At 44.5% G+C, this 18809-nt stretch overlaps 2 long non-coding RNA genes across 3 annotated transcripts; one reads left to right on the top strand and one right to left on the bottom strand.

Moving 5' to 3' along the window:
* Positions 1-463: 463 nt before the first annotated feature.
* Positions 464-10539, bottom strand: LOC103884951. The gene is made up of 4 exons (XR_002522435.2): positions 10469-10539; positions 7397-7454; positions 3901-4067; positions 464-3068 (listed from the first exon to the last, which is right to left on the bottom strand). It is a non-coding gene; the product is annotated as an uncharacterized LOC103884951 (long non-coding RNA).
* LOC103884952 lies at positions 9920-18497 on the top strand. Of its 2 annotated transcripts, none has more exons than XR_002522434.2 (4): positions 9920-10788; positions 10959-11035; positions 14378-14456; positions 17948-18497. It is a non-coding gene; the product is annotated as an uncharacterized LOC103884952 (long non-coding RNA). The 2 variants fall into 2 exon arrangements; XR_647800.4 differs by having other exon boundaries at positions 9920-10350; positions 10485-11035.
* The last annotated feature ends 312 nt before the right edge of the window (positions 18498-18809 follow it).

Below are 18809 nucleotides of genomic sequence, written 5' to 3' on the forward strand. Positions count from 1 at the left end.
CCCCCATGGACTGTGGATGCCTACTGGAATGGTGTCCTGGGCGCTCACACTCTTCCCTTAAGCACCCCCTGTCTAGGCTCTATCCCTGGCACTATCCATTCATCCAGCCCACTGCCTCTTCCCACCCATATGTATTCCAGAGTATGCTACCACGTCCTATGCAGCCGCTTCTCTAGTGACGACCACTTAGGTGACCTCTTCCTCTACATCCTCAATGGGCATCCTTGTGCATGGACCCTTGGATTCACGTGACAGAATCTCCAGATGGTCCGTGGGAGTGGGTCTGAGTGATGGGCGTGTGCAAACTTAGCTTCATGAGGTCCTGCAGATTGCTTCCCAGGGCTCACTCACAGCCCGACAACAGCACACAAGTGTCCAGTCCTCCCACATCCTCTCCTGTGGCAGGGAGGGGCCTGCCTTCCCCTGTGTGCCGTTCTGATGTTGGTTTTTCATTCTGATCTTTTTCTGTTCATTGCTAGTGGCTTTTAGCCTCTCTGCGTGTTGGGTGTTGGCACTTCCTCTTTTGCAAACCATCTACTAACTTTTTGTAAAAATAATTTATTAATTTTAGATGCTTTATTTATTCTAGACATGAATCCCTCGTTTTATACGACGGAAATATCTTCTTTGAGCAGGATGTCGCTTTCCTTGTTGATGGCATCCTCATTCAGCAGAAATCCTTCAGAGCTGCTGCCTTATGCTCTGATTGTTGTACAGAGTTTCTGATAAGACAGCTCATTTCTATTTCACCTGCCTTTTGCTGCAGTCCTCCAGCCAGGACTCAGGTATGAGTCCATAGGGGGCTGTGTTAAGGGACACTGAGTCACAGAGACCATCTTCACACAAAATCATGCTTCCCTTTCATCTCAACCCATAAACCCTACTTTTGCTCCCTGGCCTCTCTTCTGTGAGTGGGAGTGCTTTTTCTAGAGCTTTTCCATTTCTCATGCACAGAGACCCCAGATGGCCCATTTCACTAAACCCTGGAGGTGCCGAGACTCACTTGAGCTGCACGGAAAACACATGCCAGCATGCCACGCACGTCCCCTGCCACACTGTAAGCCACAGGAGTCTAGTTCCTCCGTAGCCTCTCTCGAGAGGAACTTTTCATCTTTGTGCGTCTCAGTAGGTCCCCAGTCATGCATTGCTGCTCTTATAGTGAGCAAACAATATTCCAGAAAATGCCCAGATGTATACACAGTGCCGAGTAGCACAAGAAGGAAAGTTTTTATTTAGTGGGGTCCTCTGGGGACACCTGGTGGGCTGTCCCTGAGGATTGGATGCATGGGTAGGTTGATTCTTTGAGGAAGAGACTTGAGGGGCTGGCCGTGGTTTCCCACATGAATGACTGTGAGGGGCCTGCAGACTGGGATCCCAGGGTAGTGGGCACGGACAGCAGGGCTGGCACTGCTGGCAAGACTGGCTCCCAGCCTGACAATTGCCTAGGCCTGGCTTCAGCAGGCTGCTTCTGCAAAGGGCCAGTGAATAAATATCTTGGGTTTTGCTGGCCATATGGTTTCTGCTGCAGCTATCCCACTCTGCCAATGTAGTATACGAGCAGGAATGGGCACTGTGTGAATGAATGAATGTGCTGGGTTTCAATAAAACTTTATTTACAAAAACAGGCCAGATTTGATCTATGGGTCACTGTTGGCTAACTGCCAGCCCGTGCTGTTGAATATGCCTTTAGTGGAGCTGTGAGCTGACGTTTTCACAAGGTTTCAAACTTTCACAGTTGCTTTGGATTGCCTTGAATAAGGCTAAAATCACAAAAGCTAGATGTAGCAGATTTCTGATAACGTTTTCACTATAATAATTATATCTGATACATAATGGCATGCCCAGGGCAAGATTTAAAATGGGGAAGGGTATGGGCAGCTCACCAGGATGAAAGCAGTTTGTGTTTAAGCTTGCTCTGACCCATGGCCCCAGGGCCGGCTCTACTGCCACCAACTCAAATAAGATTTTTCTTACGGGTTAGTCAGAGAACATAGAACAGATCGGTGTTATCTTCAGTACCCTGAATCAACACCAGTGTAAATGAGTTACAGGAAAGTCCTGGAGCCGAGGTCAGTGAATTTTGGCTCACGGGTCGAATCCAGAGGACTGCCTGTTTTTGTGAGTAAAGTTGTGTTGGAACGCAGCTATTTTAGTCCACTCATGTGTGCTGCAATAACCAAATAATGCAGACTAGGTAATTTATAAAGAATAGAAATGTATTTCTCACCGTTCTGGAGGTTGGGGAGTCCGAGAAGAACGTGCCTGCATCTGGTGTCTGGTGATGGACTTCTTGTTGAGTGTCCCGTGTTGCAAGGTGGAAGGGCAAGAGGAACAAAGGTTGTGTCCTCACCCGACTCTCCTTGCAGAAGTATAAGCTGGCCAAATGCTGCCGGAAGCTTCTTTTTTAAAGGTCTTAATCCCACCTAAGGGGGAGGAGCCCCCATAGCCTAATCATCTCTTAAAGGCCTCACCTCTGAATTCCATCACGTTGGCAACACCTGCATTTTGGAGGAGACACATTTGAATCACAGCAACGGCTGTGGCCACTCATTTGCACGTTGCCTATGGCTGCCCTTGCGGGAGAACCGCAGAGCTAAGCAGTTGCAGCAGGGACTGTAAGGCCCTTGAAGCCTAAAATATTTGCTGCCTGGCCCTCTACAGAAACATCGGATGATCCCTGCGCTAGAGCCCCAGAGAGGAAAAGAATTGTCATTAAGATCTGCTGTCTCTCCTTTCTGATAGTGTGGTGTAGATTTAGCTGCGACTGAGAACCTGGAATAACAGTGACGGGTATGGCCCCTGCTGCACTCAGCGCTGGGCCTGTCTGTGGTGAACACCATCTATGCCTCTCATTTTGCTGTCACCACTGTGGGGCTGCCACCAGGCTCTGGTGCTCTGGTTGCCTGCAGCTGTGGGGTGGCGGCTTACCAATGCGCTAGGTAGAGAGCCGGGCAGCTATCCTGCCCATCGCTCACATCCACGGCTCCCATCTTCTCTTCCTGTGGGTGCTGACTTGGGGAGGGAGATGTTTTCCTCAGCATGCATGAGTCAGTTAGGATTCAACTCAGCTGTGAATAATGGAAAAGCCGAATAACAATGATGTAAGCAAGATGGAATTTAAAAAGAAAGCTCGTAGTGGTCTGGAAACTCCACAATCATCAGAGATCTGACTCTTTCTCCTTCTCTCTCTTTCTCTCCCCCTTTTTGTGTCCTCAGCATATGTTTTCTCTTCCCAAGTTTGCCTCATGGTAGCAAGATGGTTGCTAAAGATCAGTAGTCACACTTCTATCCCAGGTGGTATTGATTTTCAGGGCCACGGAAAGGAGGAGGGTACATGGGGGAAGTAGGGCGCATCTATAAACAGAGGCAGTTCTATTTAAAGAACTTTTCCGGAAGCTCCATCAACAACTTCTGCTTGTATCTTGTTATAGATTAAATTGTGTCTACCCCACCCCACCTAAAAAAGATATGTTGAGTCCTAAACCCCCAGTATCTCAGAATGTGACCTTATTTGGAAATAGGGTCATTGTAGATGTAATTAAGATGAGGTCATCCCGGTGTCAGGTGGACTCCTGGTGCAATATGACTGGTGTCCTTGTAAGAAGATGGCATGTGAGGACAGAGACACAGAGGAAGAACACCATGTGACAAGGGAGGCTGAGATTGGAATGATGCAGCTACAAGCCAAGGGACTCAGCAACTGTCTGCAAACCATGAAAGGCTAGCAAGTGTCACGGAAGGATTTCCTTATGGGTTTCACAGGCAGCACAGCCCTGCCATCACCTTGATCTTGGACTTCTAGGCTCCAGAACTGTGAGACAATACAATTCGGTTGTTTTAAGTCACTGCATTGCTATGGCAGCCCCAGGAATAAATACCTAACTCAGTGGCTGGAGGTACCTGAAAGGGAGCCTGAGAAATGTCATTTTTCTGGCCCATTTCCACTGTAGGGAAGAATTGGAAGATGGTCCTGGGGATGGCAGTGCAGTCTCTGCTACAGGTGCTCTGGAACGAGGCTTCAGTGGAAACCTCTCATCTCTTGAGCGCTTCTCCAAACCATCTTTCCCCTGAAAAACAGGTGGGGATGGTAGATTTTACTGTGGTGCTCTTCTATTTGGAAGAGAGTTTAGTTTTGTCTTCTACTAATTTGTGATCTCTGGCTTCATTTCCAGACCTTCCTGATATCCACCCCATTCCATAAAAGAAACATTGCCGACCTCATAATTCTTATGGCTTAAGTTCATGACTTTTGGTGGTGTGGGTGGGAGACAGCTCCTGTCCCTGACTCTGGCTGTCCCTGACAGCCTTGGCCACTGTCTTAGCTCCCTGTGGACACGTCCAGACTACCTGAGGCCACTGACCTTCCTACTATGCCTCTTTTTCTTTGAGCATGTAATTCCTGTAAGTCTTAAACCTTAGGAGATTTCCAAAGTGTCACTAAACTCTGCACTCCTAAGTCGAAAGGACAGCCTCTATAAGTAGGGCATCTAAGGTCATGGAGTGGACCTTTTTGCAGTTAATCTTGACTAAAACAGCCAATAGAATGTGATGTCATCAACCTGTTGACATGAAATTAAGGCTTTCTTCTGTTCTTCAGTCCCATTTTCTCTTTTAGGTGGCTGTCTCTGGTCCTGCATGTCTGATCTCTAGCTAATTCCTGTCCCACCACCTTCTCGTCCCAGTTTGCTGCCCCAGTACCTTCTTGGTTTCTGATTATTATGGTGAATCTAAGGAGATGTAGAAATTCAAAGTGTGGTTGTTTGAATGAAGGCAGGAGTTGGATTACCCACATTAGAATGAGATTTGAGTGATACCTACAAAGAAACGTCCGTAGCTCCTAAACTGTCCCTTTGTTGCTCAGATTCATTGGAACATTTATTCTCTTTGATTCAATATGAAAAAATGACAATTTGGTGCTAGTGTGATACTCCAAATAACTGGGTACCAACCTGTTAGTTTTATGGAATTCTTCATGAGATTAACAGTTGTTTGTTAGTTTTGTTTTGTTTTGTTTTGTTTTTTTTGAGACAGAGTCTTGCTCTGTTGCCCAGGCGGAGTGCAGTGGCACGATCTCGGCTCACTGCAACCTCCACCACCCAGGTTCAAGTGATTCTCGTGCCTCAGCCTCCCGAGTAGCTGGGATTACAGGCGAGCATCACCACGCCTGGCTAAATTTTGTATTCTTAGTAGAGACTGGGTTTTACCATGTTGGCCAGGCTGGTCTTGAACTCCTGGCCTCAAGTGATTCCCCGCACCTTGACCTCCCAAAGGGCTTGGGTTACAGGCCTGAGCCACTACGACCAGCGATACTTTTTTTTCTTTAAACCCGTAAGTTTTGCTGGTCTCAGGTATATTATATGTCTTAGTCTGTTCAGGATGGTATAACAAAATATCATAGATGGGGTTGCTTTTAAGCAGCAGAACTTTACTTCTTACAGTTTTAGAGGCTGAGAAAGTCCAAGATCAAAGCACTGGCAGGTTCAATGTCTGGCTAGGGCCTGTTTCCTGGTTTGTAGAGGGTACCTTCTTTCTGTGTCCCACATGTTCCACACAGCGGAAGGACTAAGGGATCTCTATCAATCCTTTTTTATAAGGGCATTAATCCCATTCATGAGGGCTCCCAATCACCTCCCAAAGTCCCCACCTTTTAATACCATTACTTTGGGGGTGAAGATTTCAGCATATTAATTTTGGGGGACACAAACATTTGGACCATAGCATTCCATCTACCTTTACCCTAAATGCATTAATCTAGTAAGGGATATTAGCATGTCATGATTCTTTCTTTCCAAAGCCACGTTGTTTTTTTCTTCCACTTTTCTAGGTCGTTGCAAACTGAATTGCTAGTGATTCTTCTCTCAGGCCCATCTCAGCAAATAAAGTAAATGTATCGGCCGGGCGCGGTGGCTCAAGCCTGTAATCCCAGCACTTCGGGAGGCCGAGACGGGCAGATCACGAGGTCAGGAGATCGAGACCATCCTGGCTAACACGGTGAAACCCCGTCTCTACTAAAAAATACAAAAAAAAAAAAAAAAAAAAAAAAAAAAAAAAACCTAGCCGAGCAAGGTTGCAGGCGCCCAGCTACTGGAGAATGGTATGAACCTGGGAGGCGGAGCTTGCAGTGAGCCGAGATCGCGCCACTGCACTCCAGCCTGGGCGACAGAGCGAGACTCCGTCTCAAAAAGAAAAAAAATAAAATAAAATAAAAAGAAAGTAAATGCATCCATACAACAATAACCCAGGCCACTGGGTCCCACGGTCGGTTAGTAGCAATGACCACGGGGGAAAGGAAGAACCCCGGAGCTTCCTAATGTAGTTCTCGGCATAACCACCAGGGGGCACTGCTAAAGGGCTGTCTCCTGGTCCTGGGCCTCCTAAATTGGGGATGATGTGATCCGCTGTGTAATGAGCATCTCGGGCACAATTTGAGTGCAATTAGATTAAAATGCATTAATTATCGGCTGTGTTCCAGGTGTTTTTCTGTTATTTAATTCCATTACTTCCCTGTGTGGGAGGCATTTCGAACTTCATTTTATAGGTTGGCAACTAAAGTTTTTGCCATGAGCTATCTCGCATCCTAGGTGCTTGTAAGAGGTGAAACAAATTTTTTTGTTTTTGTTTTTGTTTTTGAGACGGAGTTTCGCTCTTTTGCCCAGGTTAGAGTGAAGTGGTGTGATCTCGGCTTACTGCAATCTCCGCCCCTCGGGTTCAAGTGTTTCTCCTGCCTCAGCCTCCCAAGTAGCTGGGATTACAGGTGCCCGCTACCATGCCCAACTAATTTTTTTTTTTTTTTTTTTTGGTATTTTTAGTAGAGATGGGGTTTCACCGTGTTAGCCAGGATGGTCTCGATCTCCTGACCTTGTGATCCGCCTGCCTCAGCCTCCCAAAGTGCTGGGATTACAGGCATGAGCCACCGCACCCGGCCTAATTTTTGTATTTTTAGTAGAGACAGGATTTCGCCATGTTGGCCAAGCTGGTCTTGAACTCCTGACCTCAAGTGATCCACCTGCCTTGGCCTCTCAAAGTGCTAAGATTACAGGCTTGAGCCACTGCACCCAACTGAAACAAGTTTTTAAAGTCTCTAATTGTCCATCTACAAAGCTCTCAATCTTAAGAATAAAATCTACTGGAAATTAGGGAAGGAGAGAAGCAGCAGCTTGCTCTTTCTAGGCAAGAAGTTCCAGCTGTAAGACTGGATGCTGGGGACGGCTTTCTTTCACTTGAGAAACTGAGGATTTCCACAGTGCAAACCTTGCTTAATGTGTATCAGTCAGTCAGGAGAGGCTCAGCTGCTGTAACAGATACTCCCCAGGAACTAGGTGGCTTGAAATAGCAAAGGCTCATTCCTCACTCAGGCTCCTTGCCCATAGTGGCTTCCTAGAGAGTTTCTGCTCACCCTAGGTATGCAGGTTCCTGGCCAATACAATGCTGCTGGTCTGGAAATTTGCCAGTTGCTGTAAATGAGAGAAAAAGACAAAAGTTTAGGAGGGTTCCTGCCCGGAGGTGACGCTCATCACTTCTGTTTGCAATGTGTTGATCAGTACTAGTCACGTGACCCCAATTATGTCCACAAGGGAGCCAGGAATTCTATCACATTCCCAGGAGCACTAAGGACTACTGATGACCACCACAGAGCCTCTATCAGGGCTGAATAATTACAATTTGGAGTTTTATTTTTATTTATTTATTTATTTATTTATTTTTTAGATGGAGTTTCACTCTTATTGCCCAGGCTGGAGTGAAATGGCGCTGTCTCAGCTCACTGCAACCTCCACCTCCCAGGTTCAAGCAATTCTCCTGCCTTGGCCTCCTGAGTAGCTGGAATTACAGGCATCCACCACCATGCCCAGCTAATTTTTTGTGTTTTTAGTAAAGACGGGGTTTCACCATGTTGTTCAGGCTGGTCTCCCACTGCTGACCTCAGGTGATACACCCACCTCGGCCTCCCAAAGTGGGAGGCCTGATTACAGGCATGAGCCACCATGCCCAGCCACAATTTGGATATTTTATTAATCATGAGTTCTTTTTTTAACATTCGTTTTTATTTTTAAAAACATAGCATTAAGACATTCTTTATTTTGATTTCTGAGTTTCTGGCTCTCCCGCAAATTTTGCATCCAAGACCCCTGCTTGCTGCAAACAGAGGGACGATAAAAAATAACAATTTTGACTGAAGTTTTGTTTTCATGGGACAGCCCTAGAGAAAAGCAGTACTTACAGAGAGGCAAGAATATAGTTGACATCTACATAAATATTGACAGAAAAAGAAAATGATGAGAAACACACCGTAACAGAAAAGAAAAAACAAAAAGGAGGTCAATTTGAGATTGAGACTGCTGCGGCACAGGCTGTTCGGGCTCTTTATTTGGTCAGCACATCATATAGGAAACCTTTTGTGTTCAATTTCCCCAGTGACCTTCCAAGTACATTATGAAGACAATTAAAACCTGTATCCCAGAACCAAAAAGTTTTCAGCGATTGGGCTAAGGTTAATCAGTGTGAATTGAATGAAACAGCTTGTTCAAGTAAAATCGATTGAAATCTTGATGAGCAAAAATGGAAATTTTCGTTGCAAGTGTTTACTTTCTTTTTGTAGGAACACTGTTGTGTAAGATTTTTAAAAGTAGAACTTATTGGAAGCCCACAGATGCTTCTATAAGACACCAAAGAAATTAATTTTGGTAAAGATCTAGGATGTTTTCAATGTATTGAACTGTAAATATATAGCAATTTAACTTATTTTGATACTTGGTATGATTTTTCTTTTAACCAATGTCTTGAATTTTGTTCTCGTGTGGATTTCATTTGAGTGTGAATCTATAAAATTGACCTAGATTCTTTCTCAGCAGTAGAATTGATCTCCCTTTCCTCCCGATTTGCCTTGTAAAATGCATCTGTGAACTTGCCTGATAAAGTTGAAAAGAGAACTTCTTCAAAGATCAAAATTATTTGCTAAATGTGTTTCTATACTTGGAACACCAGTGAAACGTACACCTAAATATGGGGTGAAAGTGAGATAAACTTCTCGACCATGACATTGCTTTAATCTTGGGGACTTTACGTTCCTTAGAAAATCCCAACATCCCGATAGCAACCTCACAAAGGATACGATCACTACGTAAGTATCTAGGAAAATAAAAACAGCTTGAGTTTTTAAGGAACTCTCTTTTAAAACTCTTGAAGTACCATGTATTGTGCTCTGAAGGGTGCTGCCCAGTACTTGAAATCAACTTTTCTTAGGGGTTTGTTCACATGGTCCCCTTCAGAAGAACGACTTGGCAAACAAACTTGGCTATCACTGGGAGTCTTTCAGCACCACATTAGTAAATCACAGCCAGTGGGCTCACCTTCCCCATTGCCTCCCTGGGGAAAATTAAAGTCTTAGAGAGAAGCATGAATATCTGGGAGAGGTTGGTTAATGGGTACAAAAATACAATTAGATAAAGGAGTAAGTTGTAGTATTTGACAGTACAGTAGAGAAATTGTAGTTGAAATAATTTATTGTATTTCAAAAGAGCTAGAAGAGAATTGTAATGTCCCCAATACAAAGAAAAGATAAATGTTTGAGGTGATGAATATCTCAATTACCCTGACTTGATCATTACTCACTGTGTACAGGTATCAGTATATCACATGTGCTCCCCCAATATGTACAACTATAATATAATAGTTATATAATACAACTACAATAAAGACAATAGAATAATGTCAGTTCCCTGGGATCAAGCTTACTAGGAGAAGAGGGCCTGGAGGCAGGGAACCTAAGGACTTCCCAGAACTAAATCAAGTGGAACCACTTCGGCTATCACAGAAAATATCCTCTTCATTTACATAAGGCGTGTACCAAGTAAATGACTTTGTAACTTTACTTCATCCTCTCCATTTACATAGGGCGTACACCAAGTAAATGACTTTGTAACTTTACTTCATCCTCTCCATTTACATAGGGCGTACACCAAGTAACCAATGGAAACCTCTAGAGGGTATTTAAACCCCAGAAAATTCTGTAACTGGGCTCTTGAGCCCCTATACTCAGGCCTGCTCCCACACTGTGGAGTGAACTTCACTTTCAACACATCTCTGCGTTTCTTGCTTCGTTCTTTCCTTGCTTTGTTTGTGTGTTTTGTCCAATGCTTGGGAACCTGGACGCCCTCCACCAGTAACACTGTGGCTCTTGGGGAATGAGTCATTAAAATTTTAACGACAAGTGCAGCTCTTAGAAGGATATTCCAGGCAAAGGAAAAGCATCAAAGAAGAGGTTTTGTGCTTGGGTTACTGGCAATCAAAGAATGTGTCACTAGCACCTGGACGGGGTTTTGAAGGATGAGCAGGAGTTCCTCAGGTTCACAGGTGAGTGCTGTGAGGGAGGACAGCCAAGGTACGTGGAGCAGGTGCAGACAGGGGGAGGCACATGGAGCCGAGGGCCTTGGTGCCTCTCCAGGGCTCTTTTCCAGCTCTGTCAACCAACCTCAACTTTCTTGCAGGAGATGGAAGGGCCTGGATGTTTAGGTTACCCTCGCCTGCCACAAGAGTCGCCCGTGGTTCAAAAGCCAATTGTTCCCGTTGCTAAGAGGTAGGATAGAATCCAAGGTGCAACCTACACTCTAGGGCCCCCTTGGGATGAAGCTGAGTCCGTGACCGCCCCTGAAATTGCGCTGTTGCTGGCTTCTCCTCCTCCCTACTTGGCTCTGCCCACCCCTTTCTGTCCCTGCCGGAGAACATCCTCAGGAAATTCCCGGGGGCCTGTGTCCTTCCTCAGGGCCTCCTGGGAGAACCCAGCCTCAGAGGGTGCGTTTCAGGACAGGAACTCCCAGAAGGACCACCGGCGTTGTGTGTTTGGAAATTGTAAATATAAGATCAAACGAATGGATAGGGCCGGCGAAAATACTTTGTAAACTACAAGTGCTTTACCCTATTAGCAGTAATTGTTTTCCATTTACAACCGTCTTTTCCAACAGGCCTTGGGAATACTTCCTCGGGTCAGTTCATCCTCCTCCTTCCGCTGTTCCCAGCGCCCTTTATAACTTTCTGTGCGGTGAGTGCGCCGGCTACCTGGGGAGGTGGGTGGGGCGAATGGAGGTGGATTACTTAAATCTGGATGACAAATGCCCTACCTTTACTCCCTTGGATTCAAAGCTTTTATTTGGCCCAATGGAGCTTTCCCGGGGCTTCATCTCTTAGCACATTGCTTACTATAGCAGAGCTATTTGTTTCATAAACTCAACTCCTTAAACCTAATTAAAAGCAATTGCTTCAAAGCAGCTTTTTCCATTCTGTGAATACAGGAAAAAAACAAAAGCAGTAAGTCAGAAACTTCTCATCCGAGACAGTTACTTTATCTTTTTGGCACTGACCTTTAGAGAGGAGGGGTAGAATTGGCCCGAGCCCCTCGTCTCTCTGCGGAGTCTTCCACAACGTGGGTAACATCCTGGCCACTACAGAAGGTGGGTGGCCGAGGCCAGCCCCGGCTTGATTTAACGCTCTCCATAGCTGAGTTTCTTTGCCCCAGGCTCAATAAGCCGTGAAGAATAGAGCCGCTGACAATTTGACAACTTTTGCTTCAGAGATGTAAAGCCGATGGGAAAACCTACAACAGGGCAATTCTCTTTTTATTCAGTTGATTTGGAGAAATAATCATCAGAATAATGATCTATTTTAGGCAAAGGTGGATAGAAACTTAGGCTATTTGTAGAATTTTCTCCTAGGTTTAAAATAACATTATCCTAAACTCTTCCTTTCCTTCCTTCCTCCCTCCCCGCCTTCCTTCCTCTCTACCTTGAACTTGACTACAGCCTTATACTTTGTGTGAGTTTCAGTGTGAATTCAGAAGAGAACTTATAAAACATCTATAAAATTAAAAGAAATCAATTGGCACTGCAACCCTATAAACTCTTCTTCCATAAAAGCCAATCTGTGCCACTTCTCATCTCCTGGGAGGCGAGAGTGGTAAAGCCTCACATTTCCAGGAGAGAGCAAGTTCAATGGCAAGCTATCTGACTTTGGGCGACTATAATCCTATGAATCTCGGTTTGCTGAGGTGTAAAAAGGCGATAATTACGCCTCCTGTTCTGGGTAATAGGAAAGAAAACGATAATGCCTTCCATGGAAACTAGCACATACTCAGAGTTAATCAAAGATAGGCATTATTATCATTCTTGCTGCACAAACTTGGATAAACAAAGCAAGGGCTGGGAACAGGAAAGGAAAGAGAAAGCTTAAGGAAAAATGAGATTTTTAAAAAAAATGCAGCCTTGGAAGAGCTATTTAAATGGTTTATTTAAGTCTGTTGTGGAGAGAAAACCACATGTGTGGGTGGGGGTGGGTGCAGAGGGTGGGGGTTGACGGACAAGAGCATCAGGATGTTGGACCCCTTCAGATACATGAGGATTCCCCTTGCCAATGTCTAAAGTGGACCCGAAGGTGGGAGTCAACATTAGCAGCAATAATTTTTATTTATTTATTTATTTTTGTTAGAGATGGAGTCACACTCTGTTTCCCAGGCTGGAGTGCAGTGGCGTGATCTCAGCTTACTGCAACCTCTGTCTCCCAGGTTCAAGAGAATCTCCTGCCTCAGCCCCCCAAGTAGCTGGGATTACAGGGGCCCACCACCAAGCCCAGCTAATTTTTGTATTTTTTTTTTTTTTTTTTTCAGTAGAGACGGAGTTTCACTGTGTTGGCCAGGCTGGACTGAAACTCCTGACCTTTGTGATCCACATGCCTTGGACTCCCAAAGTGCTGGGATTATAGGCGTGAGCCACCACGCCCAGCCAGCAGCAACTATTTTAATCCCAAACACAGCTTCCTTCGCCATCTTCTACCTTCTTCTTCTACCCACTCCTCCTTCTCCTCCTCCTCTCTTCTTTTTTGTATAAACCTCTATATTTCATCAGAAATATAGTCAAGAAGGGTTCATTGGAGCATGATAAGCAAACAATCTTCACAGTCGCCACAGGGCCAGGATGTAGTTTTGTCGTTGTTTTGTTTCTTTTTTCCATGATTTTATATTCCACCATGTCTGCAGTCAGAAATTGGTATTTGAAAATGCAGTTTATGTGGTCCTGTTTAGAAAGTTAGGGTGAGGCTTGCTGTTTTGAGCTGGCAAGAACAATACAGACCCAGGAAGATGAAAGGATTTAGGAAGAGGAGCTTCGTTCGATGTGCGAGGTGCCGACGGTTTTGGAAGCTGCGTTGAAATTGAATTTCTCGCACAAACGTCGTCGACACATGCACTTTCCCGTCCTCGTGGCAGATGTCATAAGAGAATTATGGGTGTAGTGAATTCTCCGCCAATTTCTCCCACTTTAATCCCATTTTACACATACTTCTTGGCTTCCCTGTTATAAAAGCCAGAGCCTTTTTGAAAGCGAATGACCCAAAAATTCACGTTCTCATTCCACAAGGAGACGTCGCCAAATGCTAAAATACCCAGGAAAGGGAGAGATGATGCATAAATTAATCACCAAGAAAACGATAAAAATTCATCACTAGAAAGTCTGGCTTTTTAAGCGTCCTTTTCCAGATTCAGTTTTTTAAAAACCAGGTCAAAACCCGATACTTTGGAAGGAAGACCTTACAAATTACGCTGGAAAATCCTGGAGTGTTTATGTATTACCCTCATTGCACCTGAGAAAAATCTTTGGAATAAATGTATGTAGGTACTGCATCTCTGAATAATTTTTTGTTAGGGCAAAAGATCAGTTAAGGTAAATACCATCAATCGGACAATTATAAATATTCAAAATGATTGATTCTATCAAATTAAGAGTGATTTCGGGGATATGAAACTCCTTAATTCACACATTCAAAAATTTTACCACTCATTTCCCATTCATGTATAGTAAAAATGATAATAAACCAAAGAGATCTCAGTTTGAACACAGAGGTGATTGTAGTTGACACTTAAAAATAGCCTCATTAAGACTCATGTTTATTAATGATCTACCCCATCACACATACTGGCCAAAGTTTGATCTGGAGTCTTGGCGTGTATGTATTGATTTATGAACCTGCTGGATTATTTCTTGAGCAGAGAAATTGTATTCAGCCACAGAATTCAGTCTTTGAATTCTGAAACTTTCTATCCAGGGTCCAGTAAATGTCAGCGTGGAAGGTAATGGGCCAGGCAAATAAATCCCCGTCATGATCACGCAGGCGGGATGATCTCGCTGTAGCCTGACCTGGGTGAGTTAGTTTACGCGAAGCTGCTGCCTGGATTCTCTATGTGGCCAGGCTTTGCCAACGTATTCAGCGCAGGAAGCGTGGACATTTCCTTTCCAGTGTTTGAAAATCTTCTCTTGTGTGTGAGTTTCCTAAGAATGCCATAACAGATTGCCACAAAGCTGGTGGCTTAAAATAACACAAAGGTATTCTCTCACAGCTCTGGAGGCCAGAAGTCTGAAATCACTGGGCTGAAATCAAGGCTTTGGTGGGGCCACACGCCCTGCTGGAAGCTCCAGGTAAGATTCGTTTCTTTGCTTTTTCCAGCTTGTTGTGGCCGCCTTTGTTTCTTGGTTTGTAGCTCCTTCCTCCATCCACAAAGTACATCACCTTATCCTCTGCCTCTGTCTCTGCAGTCACTTTCACCTTAGAAGGTCACATTCACAGTTCCAGGGATAGCGACTTGGCTATTTTTGGGGGCCTTTATTCAGCCGACCCCATCTTAGAATACAAAGTATGAAATGTGACCATGTCCTTATTAAAAACAAGTAATTCTAGGTCGGGCATGGTATCTTATGCCTCTGATCCCAGCACTTTGGGAGGCCGAGGCAGGCGGATCAACTGAGGTCAGGAGATCGAGACCAGCCTGGCCAACATGATGAAACACCATCTCTACTGAAAACCCAAAAATTAGCTGGGCGTGGTGGCGGGCGCCTGTAATCCCAGCTACTCAGGAGGCTGAGGCACAAGAATCGCTTGAACCCAGGAGGCGGAGGTTGCAGTGAGCCGAGATCATGCCACTGCACTCCAGCCTGGGCAACAGAGCGAGACTGTGTCTAAAAAAAGAACAAGTAATTCTAGAGTAGTTTACATTTTATTTAAATTTCTTAAAGTAAGAAAATAATACGCACGTGGTAAAACAAAACAAAATAAAACAAAAAAAACCAAGCAGTATAAATGATGGAGAATGAAAAGTGAGTGGACCTTTCACTCCTGAAGGTGTTCTGTGGATGGGAACTGCCCTGGCTTTACAACTGAAGGCCCCACATTGCAGGAAGCGCCTCAGTCCCAGACAAACCAGACAGCAGCTCACCCTGTTCCAGTTCCACACCCTACCCCAGAGCTAGCCATAGTTACTTGTTTTTTGTGTATCCTTCTGAAAGTGTTCACATATATAACACAGATTTTTAACTCAATTAGAAAATATCTTTTCAATTATCTTGGCATTTTTTTTCCTTATCAGCACATCTAGTTTTATCTCTCTCCCTCTTTTTTTTTTTTTAACCCCTTATGTGGTATTTCATGGAATGAATGTACCATGATTCATTTAAACATTCCTTTTTAACAGCAAACATGTGAATTATTTTTCAGGACTTTCTTTGCCACTACAGTGTAATTTACATCATCATATCTGTATTTCTTTCCCTATATATTGTTAGTTTATTGCTGAACATCATTCCGTTGTATAAATATACTATGATTTGCTTCCTTTTCCCTTGGTAATAGACATTTTATTGTTTCCAGATTTTGGCTATGAATAAAGCTGCTGCATTTATTTTAAATCTTTGTATGAACATACATTTTCATTTCTCTTGAATAAATACCCAGAGTAGAGTGGCTGGGTCATGGAGCTTTTGCATGGTCAGCTTTACAAGACCCTGCCAAATACTTTCCAAAGGTATTTGTATACATTTTCTCACCTGCCGGCACTGTACGAGAGTCCAGTTGCTCTGCATTCTCATCAACACATGATATTGTCAGTCTTTTCCACAAGCCATTCCGATGGATGTGTAATAGTATTGCACTCTGGTTGTAATTTGCATTTTTTGATCACGAATGAGTTTAAATGACTCTTCATTGGTGTATTGGCCATCTGGTTGTCTTTTTAAGGAGTTGCCCGTTCACATCTTCTTCCTATTGTTCTGTCGGGTTGCCTGCCATGTTCTTAGTGACTTGAAGGAGTTCTTTTCATATTCTGGATACAAATCTTTTATCAGATTGCAATGGACAAATGTTTTGTGCCTCCCCCAATTTCATATGTTGAAATCCTAACTGTGTGTGATATCCTAATGTGATAGAATTAGTAGGAGAGGACTTTGGGAGGAAATTAGATCATGAAGGTGGTACCTTCATAAATGGAATCAGTACCCTTACTCTAGGCCCAGAGAGTTCTGCCTGCTCTTGCCATGTGAGGACACAATGAGAAGAAGGTCATCTGTACCAGCAAGCAGGCCTTCAGCAGACATGAATCTTCCAGTGCCTTGATCTTAAACTTCTCAGCCTCCAGAAGAAGTGTGAGAAATACATTTCTGTTGTTTATTAACCACCCAGTCTATGGTATTGTGTTATAACCACCTGAACTGCCTAGGACATAGATGTATGGACTGAAAAGACTATTTCTCCCTGGGTTCCCATTTGCTTTCTTACCGGTGTCTTTTATTGAACAGAGGTTCTTCATTACAACCTCTTCCACTTTATCAAACATTTTTCATGGTCAATGCCCTTTTAGGTCCTTCTGGATCATTTTTTGAAATCTTTGGCTATTCCAAGGTCATACCAACGCTCTCCTATGTGATCTAGGAATATAAACCACCTGGAATTAATTAATATGCTTGTCGTGAGGGACTAAGACTCATTTTAAAACATATGACTATTTAATTGACTCAGCACCATTTATTGGAGGCACCTTCTTTTCCACACCACTCCGTAGTGCCGCCTTCATCATAAATCAAGTGAATGTATACCTGTGGGTCTTTTTCTGGACTCTGTATTCTGTTTCACCAGATGTAATTTGATTTAGGAAAAATAAAGAATTCTGACCTTTCTTGCATCTGCATGCCTTGAAGCATATTTATACCATCTGGATAACATTGTTTTGATCAGAATATGCCCAAAGAGTGTTCTGAGTGCTTTACCTTGTTCCCTTCAGTAAGATAAAGTGCTTCAGTTCGTCCTAATTAGCTTCTCTATCCTTTTCCCAGGTTTTAGGAGGAAATAAGCCAGCGACAGCTTTGGGGGAGGATGTCCCCGGAGAGCTTCCACTGGAGAGCACTGCGGGCTGGGCCCGCTGAAGTCAGGGCCTCCGCCAGGGCATTGGCCTGTTTCTCCTGTGTTCCTCTTCTTATCATGCACCAGCTTATTTCTCCCTGGCTCCAGATCACCTTGATGTTTCTCCAACTGGTCAAAACCCTGTCTGTTCATTTTCACCTTTGCTCATCCTGGGTGCCTCTCCCAGCAGGGCCTCTCCCCTGCTTTGAGTCTACATAAAGTTTATCCCCCAGTCTGATGTCTTCTAGAAAGCCTCTTCTAGTCATGTCAGCGCTTATCGATCTTTCTCTCCTCAGAACCCTACAGCTACTGTTATTTCTGAATCGCCTGTTCTGGCCTTTGTATCATTATTAAATATTTCACAAGTGCTTGTCTTGTCTCTCAGGCTAAGCCCAGCTCTGCAGGAGGTCAAAGCCCCTCTCTTAAAGCAGTTGCTCAATAAATATTTCATCCAGGATGAAGGAAAGCGTGGGCAGGGTGTGGACAGCGGGGAGTGATGTGCTTTAGGGTGCTGAGGTGCAGAGGAAGGGCCTGCTCCCAGTGGGGAATTCAGACAGGACCCCACACGCCCCATAGGCCGGGCGTTCATATGGTGTCGGCTTATGGAGAACTGTCCTAAAACCCTCGGTTCGTGTTTCCAAGTGTGTGACTCAGAAAAGACACCAGCTCTTCCATGGGGCAGAGGGTGGCATAACGTGGGGTGAGAAGACAACTCAGTTCTAAGTCAGAACTTTCATTTCAGTGGACAATGGAAGCAACACTGACATTCTCCTTCCACCTGAGAGCAAGCCTGCCACCAAGAAAGCTGTGGGAATAGGAGGGACGGGCCCAGACACCGCCATCTCCGAACTGCTCAAGATGTGTCATCTGCATAGATAAACTGGCACACCTGTGGATGGGACATCCTTTAAATAGATGTTAAACAAGATCCAAGATGGGCGTAATGCGCCGTCAGTGGACTGTCATGATTAACTGTGCGTGCTGGCTGGCATGCCAGAGAGAGCTGTTGCGTTGTAGGTAAAGCGAGACAAATATGGAAAGACATTCCAGTGGTTTGGGGGATTTTTGTCACTTCCTCCAGATGGATGATTTTGGGTTTGTGTCCCTGGGTCTTGACAGATGTTCTCCACTTAACTTCCCCGAGGTTTCTGGCAGGATGGAGGGAAGTGATCTGTAGTCTGTTTCGCTCTTAAAAACCATTTCCTCAGACTTGAAAAGTTGCCAACTCAGTCGTCTCTGATTTACTGATTTCTAACGAGTGTGCAGTGTAAAAATAAAGCCCCTGGTCGGTTTTTTGGGGTGACTTGCATCATTCGTAGTCACCCGACGATGGGTTTGATATTTGCTATGGGAACATCCCAAGGAACTCATTAATCATTTCCTCCTAAATATCCCTTAGGTCCCAAGCAGAGATGAATGGAAATAGAATTAGATGGCATAATGCATTTCCGGTAACAACAGCTCAAGACTCACGGCTTAACAGCCTGAACCTTAAATTCCCCCCAGTGTTCCCTGAGTGGAGAGAGGTTTCACCCCACAGGGGTCCCAGACTGTGCAGAGCTTCTCCTTCTGCCCAGAGAGGGTGCTTAGCTCATCAGGGACTG

This window comes from Papio anubis, chromosome 5 (genome assembly GCF_008728515.1).
Source record: "Papio anubis isolate 15944 chromosome 5, Panubis1.0, whole genome shotgun sequence".
Lineage (NCBI taxonomy): Eukaryota > Metazoa > Chordata > Mammalia > Primates > Cercopithecidae > Papio > Papio anubis.